At 38.9% G+C, this 8,972-nt stretch overlaps 1 long non-coding RNA gene across 1 annotated transcript; it reads left to right on the plus strand.

Annotated features, from left to right (window-relative positions):
* Positions 1-7,861: 7,861 nt before the first annotated feature.
* On the plus strand, positions 7,862-8,764 carry LOC149217946 (uncharacterized). Its single transcript, XR_016250703.1, has 2 exons — positions 7,862-8,123; positions 8,246-8,764. It is a non-coding gene; the product is annotated as an uncharacterized LOC149217946 (long non-coding RNA).
* The last annotated feature ends 208 nt before the right edge of the window (positions 8,765-8,972 follow it).

Here is an 8,972-nt window from a genome sequence, read left to right on the forward strand (position 1 = left end):
ATTCATGTACCTTTTCAGACTATCCTTGAGTGTTTTCCCACTCATTTATTCCACCCAGCTCTAGGATTCCTCACTAGACTCTTTCCCCATCTATACCTTTGTAGGTTTTAACCCCGTACAGAAATTACCTGCATACAAATTCTAAAACACAGAAAATAAATAATGCGAGAGCAGAACACATAAAACACATATACACAGAGATTTTCCCCTGGATCCCAAAACCGGGACTACCAACTTGATTTTTCATTATGTTCCTTTCAATGTTATAATACATATTTATACATGCCGAAGTATCTAATACCATGGATCGAAAATCATCGCGTCCAATACCATGGACCGAAAACCATCGCGTCCAAAAAACATGTGCGAAAATCACGCACAAAACCATAGGTGGTTCTGCCCAACCTAACATAGGGTCCAAAACCAAAATTTTAAGGGGTGCTGCCTCGGACCCCATAAAGCGGGGTTATGGGTGCCCCTCAAACCCCCTGTTAACTATGTGGAAAGTATATAACACAACCCAACATTCTCCCACTTGTTGTTTTCTTTCCACAGGGGGCCACAAGAGAGCTTAGTCATTTTTCCGGCCTTGAAATGCCCATTGTCTCTCTACACCAAGAGAGCTTCTCAGAGCTCACAGATTTTGTCAATGCATCTGCAGTATTCTTCAAAGTGTCCACCTTTACCAGCAACACCTTTTTGTCTTCTATCATATCCCTCACAAAGTGATATTGAACATCAATGTGATTTGTCTTTGAATGATATGCGGGGTTCTTTGCCAAGAAAATTGCACTTTGGCTATCACAGTCTATCATTATAGCTTCATGTACTAGCCCCATATTTGAACACAATCTCTGCAACCAAACTACTTCCTTGCTTGCATGAGTGGCTGCCATGTATTCTACCTCTGTAGTTGACAGTGCCACTACAGATTGTTTCTTACTCATCCAACTGACTACACCTCCAAATAGGTTAAACACATACACACTTGTAGATCTTCTCTGATCCAGATCTCCAACCCAGTCTACATCAACAAAGCCATGAATATCCAACACTCTGTCCAATCTTGGTCTTCCTTGGTAGCACAAACCATAATCACTAGTGCCACGCAAATACCTGAAAACCTGCTTCACTGTTGTCTAGTGCTCCTTCCCTGGTTTTGACATAAATCTGCTCAATACTCCCACTGCATGTGCAATGTCTGGTCTAGTACAAACCATTGCATACATCAGGCTACCGACTGCACTTTCATATGGAACATGGGACATGTCCTCTTCCTCTTCTTGTGTCTTGGGACACTATTCAGCAAATAACCTCACACCTACAAGAATAGGAACCTTCACCAGTTTACTATCCTGCATATTAAACCTTTGCAATATTGTTTCAACATACTTCCTCTAGTTTAACTAGAGCTTCCTCTTTGCCCGATCTCTTTTAATTTCCATGCCCAAAATATAATTTGCAGCACCAAGATCTTTCATGTCGAATTTGGAGGACAATTGGGTCTTCAAATCCTGGATAACTTCTTTGTCATTTCCAACCAACAACATATCATCCACATACAAAACCAAATAAATAACACGGTTACCAATTAATTTAAAATACACACAGTGATCTGCTTTGCTTCCAGTGAAGCCAAGTCCCCATATAGAGACTTCTTTAACTTACATACCAGTTCTTTCTTACCCTTCACCGCAAAGCCTTCAGGTTGCTTCATGTAGATCTCCTCTTCCAGATCCCCATGAAGAAATGTTGTCTTCACATCCATCTGTTCTACCTCAAAATCAAAAGCAGAAGCAACAGATAAAAGTAATCTAATAGAAGTTGCCTTAGCAACAGGAGAAAAAAATATCACGAAAATCAATTCCCGGCACCTGGGAATAACCTTTTGCTACCAACCGAGCTTTGTATTTCTCCACTTTTCCTTCTGCATTTGTCTTGTTTTTGAACACCCATTTGTTGCCAATGGGTTTCCTTCCAGCCGGCAATTCCACCAGATCCCAAGCCTCATTTTTGTGCAAAGATGTCATTTTATCAACCATGGCCTCTTTCCAAAGTTTTCCATCCTCTTAATCCACTGCTTCCTTCACAGTTATGGGATCATCATCAGTAATAGACAAAGAAAAATTTGAACAGAACGCAGATGGACTATACCTTTCTGGCTGCCTTCTTTCTCGAAGTGATCTTCTCACAACCGGAGTTTGTGGCTCTTCATCTTCTGATTCCTCCTCTGTTGTAGAGTCTGTTTCTTCCTCCTTTAGCTCAAACTCTATCTTCTCAGGTTCCTTTGGTTGGACTTCATGTTTAATAATATCTTTCACCTCTCTGAACACCACATCTCGGCTGTACATAACCTTCCTTATTACTGGGTTCCAAAGCTTATAACCCTTTAAACCATCCTTATACCCAATAAAGATGAACTTTTCATATTTACTATCCAACTTTGTTCTTTTCTCCTTTGGAACATGTACATATGCATCACATCCAAATACCCTCAGATGTAAAAGAGAGGGTTTCTTACCAGTCCATACCTCTTGTGGAGTCTTATCCTCCAACGTTGATGAAGGTGACCTGTTGACCAGGTAACATTCAGTATCCACTGCCTCTGCCCAGAATTCCTGTCCTAACCCAACACCACTGAGCATGCTTCTTGCCCTTTCCATCAACGTCTTGTTCATTCTTTCTGCAACTCCATTTTGCTGAGGTGTATATGGAGTAGTCTTCTACCGTGCTATACCACACTTCTTGCAGAATTCTTCAAATTCCTTACTGCAAAACTCTCCACCATTATCTATCCTCAGCACCTTTATCTTCTTCTCTGTCTAGTTTTCCACTAGAGCCTTAAATTCTTTAAACCTATCAAAGACTTCAGATTTCTTCTTAAGGAAATATATCCATGTATTCCTTGAGAAGTCATCTATAAATGATACATAGTACACAGACTTACCTAGTGATGGAACCTTCACAGGTCCAAACACATCACTGTGCACAAGCTATAATATATGTTTTGCCCTCTTACCACCAAAGGGGAAACTCACCCGATTCTGCTTCTCGTATACACAATTTTCACAGAAATCAAAATCCAGAGAGCTATTACTCATACCTTCTACCATACCTTTACCATGAAGTATTCAAAGGCCCTTCTCTCCAATATGTCCAAGCCTTTGATGCCATAGCATGGTCTTTTCTCCAGAGACCACTAGATTTTTTGCTCCACTTTCAGGAACCACAGAACTGTTGCACCCATCAACAACAGTGCTACCTTGCAGCTTGTACATAGTTCCAATCCGAACTCCCCGCATCAATACCAGTGCTCCCCGAACCATCTTGCAGGTATCCTTCTCGAACACTGTTTTTACACCTGCATCATCCAGCTTACTAATAGAAATCAGATTTTTGGCTAATGCAGGAATATGCAGAACATCCGGAAGTGTTCTAACCCTTCCACCTTGCAACTTCAACTTTACTTTTCCACGACCAATGATTCTAGCCTTCCTATCATCCCCCAAGAAGACATCACCACCATCATATTTCTCATACTCACAGAACCACTCTCTATGGGGAGTGAAGTGAAAGGATGCACGTAAGTCAATCAACCATGCCTCATGATCTACATGTGTACTTGAAGAAGCCAAGTACACATCCCCACATTCATCTGAGGTGGTTTTTGCCTCTACAGAGGAAGCCTCATCAGATCCCTTTCCTTTGTCAAGAGCTTTAGATTTATAGTCCCTTTTGAAGTGGCCTTCCTTTCCGCATTTCCAGCACACCGCCTTTATAGGTTTTCCTGGAGATTTAGATCTCCCTCTAGATTTAGATCTCCCACTCGATGACTTATTTTTGTTTCTGTTCTAGGACTGTCCTCATACAGACAAGGCATCACCATTTTGGCTCTCCATATTTTTCCATCTCATCTCCTCCGTCAACGAGGCTGAAACTATTTCATCAAACTACAAGGCAGTTGCATTGCTACCTATTGCAATAACCAGACTATCCCACGAATCTCGTAGAGAACACAACAAACTGATGCACTTATCTTCATCTGAAATTTTAATATCAACAGATGCTAACTGACTTACCACAGTATTAAATGCGTGCAGATGCTCTGTCACCGAGTCTCCATCTTTCATCCTCAGGTTATATAGTTTTTTCCGCAGGAACAGTTTATTCACCAGAGACTTAGATTGGTACAAAGTCCCTAACTTGTCCCACAAAGCCTTTGCTGTAGCTTCCCCTGATACATTCAGCAATACTGAATCTGAGACACACAATCGTATTGTGCTCTTTGCCTTCCGATCCAATTTCTTCCATTCTTCATCGGATAGTCCCGTTGGTTTAGTACCCGGATCTACCGCGATCCACTGATCTTTATCCACCAACAAATCCTCCATCTTGAGTTTCCACAACTCAAAACTCTGACCATTAAATTTCTCGATCTCTATCTTTCCACTGCTCGCCATCTTCTTTCACCACCAGAATCGATCTCGCAGATCTCCCACTGAACAAGGTCTACCACAGGCCTGAGCAAAACCCCTCAACAACAAAGGCGTCCCCTTGAAGCCAAATCTACTCTGATACCAAATGTAGGTTTTAACCCTGTATAGAAATTACCTGCATACGAATTCTAAAACACAAAAAATAAATAATGCGAGAGAAGAACACATAAAACACATATACACAAAGATTTTCCCCTGGATCCCAAAACCAGGACTACCAGCTTCATTTTTCATTATGTTCCTTTCAATGTTATAATACATATTTATACATGCCAAAGCATCCCATACCATGGACCGAAAACCATCGCGTCCGAAAAACATGTGCAAAAATCATGCACAAAACCATAGGTGGGTCCGCCCAACCTAACATAGGGTCCAAAACCAAAATTTTCTGGGGCGCTGCCCCGTACCCCATAAAGTGGGGTTACGGGTGCCCCTCAAACCCCTTGTTAACTACATGGAAAGAATATAACACAACCCACCAACCTTGGGCCTCAGGACTTCACCTCAAGTCATGTACCTTTTCATACTGAGTGTTTTCCCACTCGTTACTCTTTCCCCATCTATATCTCCCTTTCCAGGGCAGATGGTAACTGTTTCTTGTTAACTGTTTCTTTTAACTACTGGAAACAGTTTTATTTTTATTAACATATGTGAACTCCAACATCAGTCATTGTTATTTTAACAACACAAATTAAGAATTTAATGCAGTAAAACATAAAAATTAAAACTCAATAACTACAATAATTTTCACGCATTACACTTTTTATACATAGTTAATCATGTGAACATGTGCGTTGACAATATTTTTTGTTGCAATAGTTTTTTTTGTTATATTTATGAAATCTTTAACTATATCAACCACATTAATATATCTAATGTAGTTATACTAATAAAATATAATTTTATTATAAAACTTATATTCATAAATTATATATATCCTAAAAAATAATTGTAAAGTATTAGGCCTTTTGTAAGACAAATTGTACCTTCTCAAAAGCCAAAATTGGTTAAGTTCATTGTTGCTCCATTTTCGGCTAAAATTTTGGCCTACAACTTTATATTACGAATCAAAGGTGTACAATAGTCATAACGATTCATGGAAAAACAATGTCATACCCAAGGTAGTTGAGGTCATTCACTTATTAATGGACTTTAACCTAAATCTCAATTGAATGGGCCAAACAATTGATAAAATGGTTTTCTGAAAATAGTCTTTCTTAACACATTGTTCATTGAAGTGTAGTTGAGCAGGTTTGAAAATTGAATGTAATGATTTTATTTCAATTTACATTGAAGTGTAGTTGCGCAGGTTTGAAAATTGGATGTAATGATTTTATTTCAATTTACATTATTTTGTATCTGAGTAATTCGTAGGTTAGTGTTTAAATTATTTTTCGATCGTAAAAATGGATTTAACGTTATTAAAAATTAGTTAACTATTTAAAATATTGAAATTTTATAACTATAACTTAAGTGCATTCATGATTTGGATATGTACGTTAAGTAATTGTACAGGGGATATCAAAGGCTTTTGGTGAAGTTTCCAAAGGAGGATCGTCATCAGGTCCCGAGGATCTGAAAGTTGATAGGCCAAGATCAAACGATTTCAATGTTGATGACTTCATCAATTTCATTTTGGAAGTTCTCTTAACTAATTCGGTAAATTTTAAGATAATTTTATATATATATATATCAAATTTTAGGAGATTTTTTCATATAGGTTTCTATGGTTTAGAAAACTGAACTAACAAGTTTTTTGTATTAGACTTTACATATATTTACATTGTAAAGCATTTCCATGTGAAAAGAATTTCTCTCAGCTTTTGTATCATCATTACCAGTCGTTAGATTTTATGTTAGACGGATTTTCAACCATTAGATCATAATTTAAGGTAGTTGAAAAGTCGTTAGAAACCATTGGAAGGTATTTGGTTGCCAAAAAAGTTATCAAGACATGCTATTTGCATTACGATCATCCCATTGAGCAAGAAAAGCTTGCTCCCACATTCACCCACAGAGTCCCTGGGTAGAGCTTGCTTCTGTGAGAAGAATTGCATCTGAATCTAAAACTAGAAATCGTGAGCAGATTGGAGGCGCTTGGGGTTAAGGTTCCCCTTGGTGAGCGGACAGGACATGGTGCCTCATCTTGAACGAACGTCGTGCCCAAGATGCCCGGGATCATCTTGAATGAAAGGTTGGAAAATTCAGCGAACTCATGAAGCCCATGCTTGACCTCTCCCCTCGACATATACCCACATTATACCCACATTGAAGTGGAACACCAGTTGGATCATCGACTTTCACCTTCTCTGCAAACACCAGTTGGATCATCGACTTTCACCTTCTCTGCAATGAATTCATTTGTTGTGTGGGTTCGAGACTCTGTTTGCCTCGTTCTGACTAAAATCCAGATGTGGTCATTTTGACTAAATTCCAAGGGAGATGTGGCGTTAGTGAACCATCCCTTTGACATGTTGAGGCCAAAGTTAATGGTGTCGGGAAACTGGTATGGTGAACCATGCCTTTAACATGTTGAGACCAAAGTTAATGGTGTCAGGAAACTGGTACCAAGTGGGCCGTGTCCATAACTCGTATGGAAGATGGGTACAACTTGAACGAGATCCTGAGGATGTTCCATCTCCCATCTCTTGACCATGTACTCCAAGAGTCTCTAGTTTTGGAGTTTCCAATAGAAATGGTGCAGGTTAATGTGTGAAAGTTCTACCCTTTTGAGCACATCAACATATATTTTAAGTTTAAAGCAAATCTCGTAAATAAAAAGATTTTTTTTACTACTTGTACATATAAAGATTTATTTTAATTGTATAATATTTATGTGATTAATGTAGCTTAAAATGATGTTATAAATTTTATGAAGATTTATTTTACTACTTGTAAATATGAATATTTCTTTTACTACTTTTATTTTTTCACATAATAAGAAAATTTATGTAATTTACATTGTATGGTATTTATGTGACTAATGTAGCCTAAAATGATGTTATAAATTTTTTATTCTAGTAAAAAAAAAAAAAAAATTACATTTGTGTAATAGCTCCACCTTATTTAATTACAAAAATTACATACCTCATAAAAAAATAATTTACCGCATCTATAAAGTTCATCTATAGTATTCATTTCTTGGTATACACGCAGCTCTAGAATTTGCTTTTGACACTACAGTACTAGTGTCATTAATAAATGTTTTTAAGTCTCAAGGTTTGGTTTTATGGATAGAGAACCACGCGGCTTCCATTTAGACACCATTCTGCGTTTTATGCCACTGCCACCACGTGGCACGCCATGCCTGCTGCAATTGTTAATAACTTTACCTGTGTACGTGGCTCGGGCAGGCTGTCTAGCGTCATCTGCTCCACTTGGAAACCCTGCCCTCATCGACGGTGCAACTCATCTCCCGCGATCCGATGGTGGAGCTCTTCTCGGGGTTTACCTCTTCTCCGGAGTGCGATGGGATTGACCTCATTTGCTGGGCAGCTCTCCTGCGGAGCTTGGCCCGGTTTGGCCCTTCCTTCAGCAGCTCCTATCTTCTGGATGCCCAGATTTGCGTTGATGTTGCCGGTATTGTTTTAGGCTCTGGGTTTGGCAGCGGTCAAGTCTTTCCAAGTAATTTTGTGTTTGCATACTATTACATGCCTACCTTCCTTATCATGCATAGCTGAAAGCGTTATATGTTCACCAGATTATTTTAAGCATATTTTTTATGTGTGGGTTTATGCATCTCACAGGATGTTCCGGGTACGGTTTTGGCTCTTAGTTATACCAGTAGGAGAGGCGCTCCTTTAGTGGTGGATTCTACAGCTCCAGGTAAGACTTGTTTTGAGTTGGGTGCTTCCTGGCTGGAGGATTACGGGTCATGATTGTCATCTGGTCTCGGCTCACCTCATTAGAATGGCTTATCGTTCTTCGAATAATAGCATACAACCACCGATTGGTTAGGCTTTAAGGGTATTTTTTGTTTTAGTCAGAGAACTCCCTCTGGTTATTTTTAAGGTCCTTCTCTGCATGAGCCTGGATCCTAGTGGGCTTCGTACCCACAACGGTTCCTGAACTCTCTGTCACACAGGTCCGTCTAGTTTTTCTTTTGCTAAATCATTTAGCTATGCAAGGGTTTATCGGGCTACAATTTGTATGTATAATACTTGGTTGTATTACAGTTATTCTGGTGCGACTGAAACAGTGCACACATGTTTGAACTCTTTCATCCATTATATAACTATAGTTTCTGTGTGGGTCTTTCAAGTTTATCTCGCATGGCTTATTATTCTGTGTCTGTTCAGTTTTAACAAGGTTTATGCAATGGAGTTATGGTTCTTGATTCGAAATGTGGCCTTGAGCCAACATGCAATTCAATTCATTATAATTATTTTTTTAAGATGTCATATAAAAGAATTTCCTAAAAATCTACTTTGGTCTTTTCATCATTTCACATAATATTGCATAATTTGTGCCTAT

The sequence above is a fragment of the Pinus tabuliformis genome, chromosome 1_1, assembly GCF_031772625.1.
Source record: "Pinus tabuliformis cultivar Carrire ecotype Pingquan chromosome 1_1, CPIR1, whole genome shotgun sequence".
NCBI lineage: Eukaryota > Viridiplantae > Streptophyta > Pinopsida > Pinales > Pinaceae > Pinus > Pinus tabuliformis.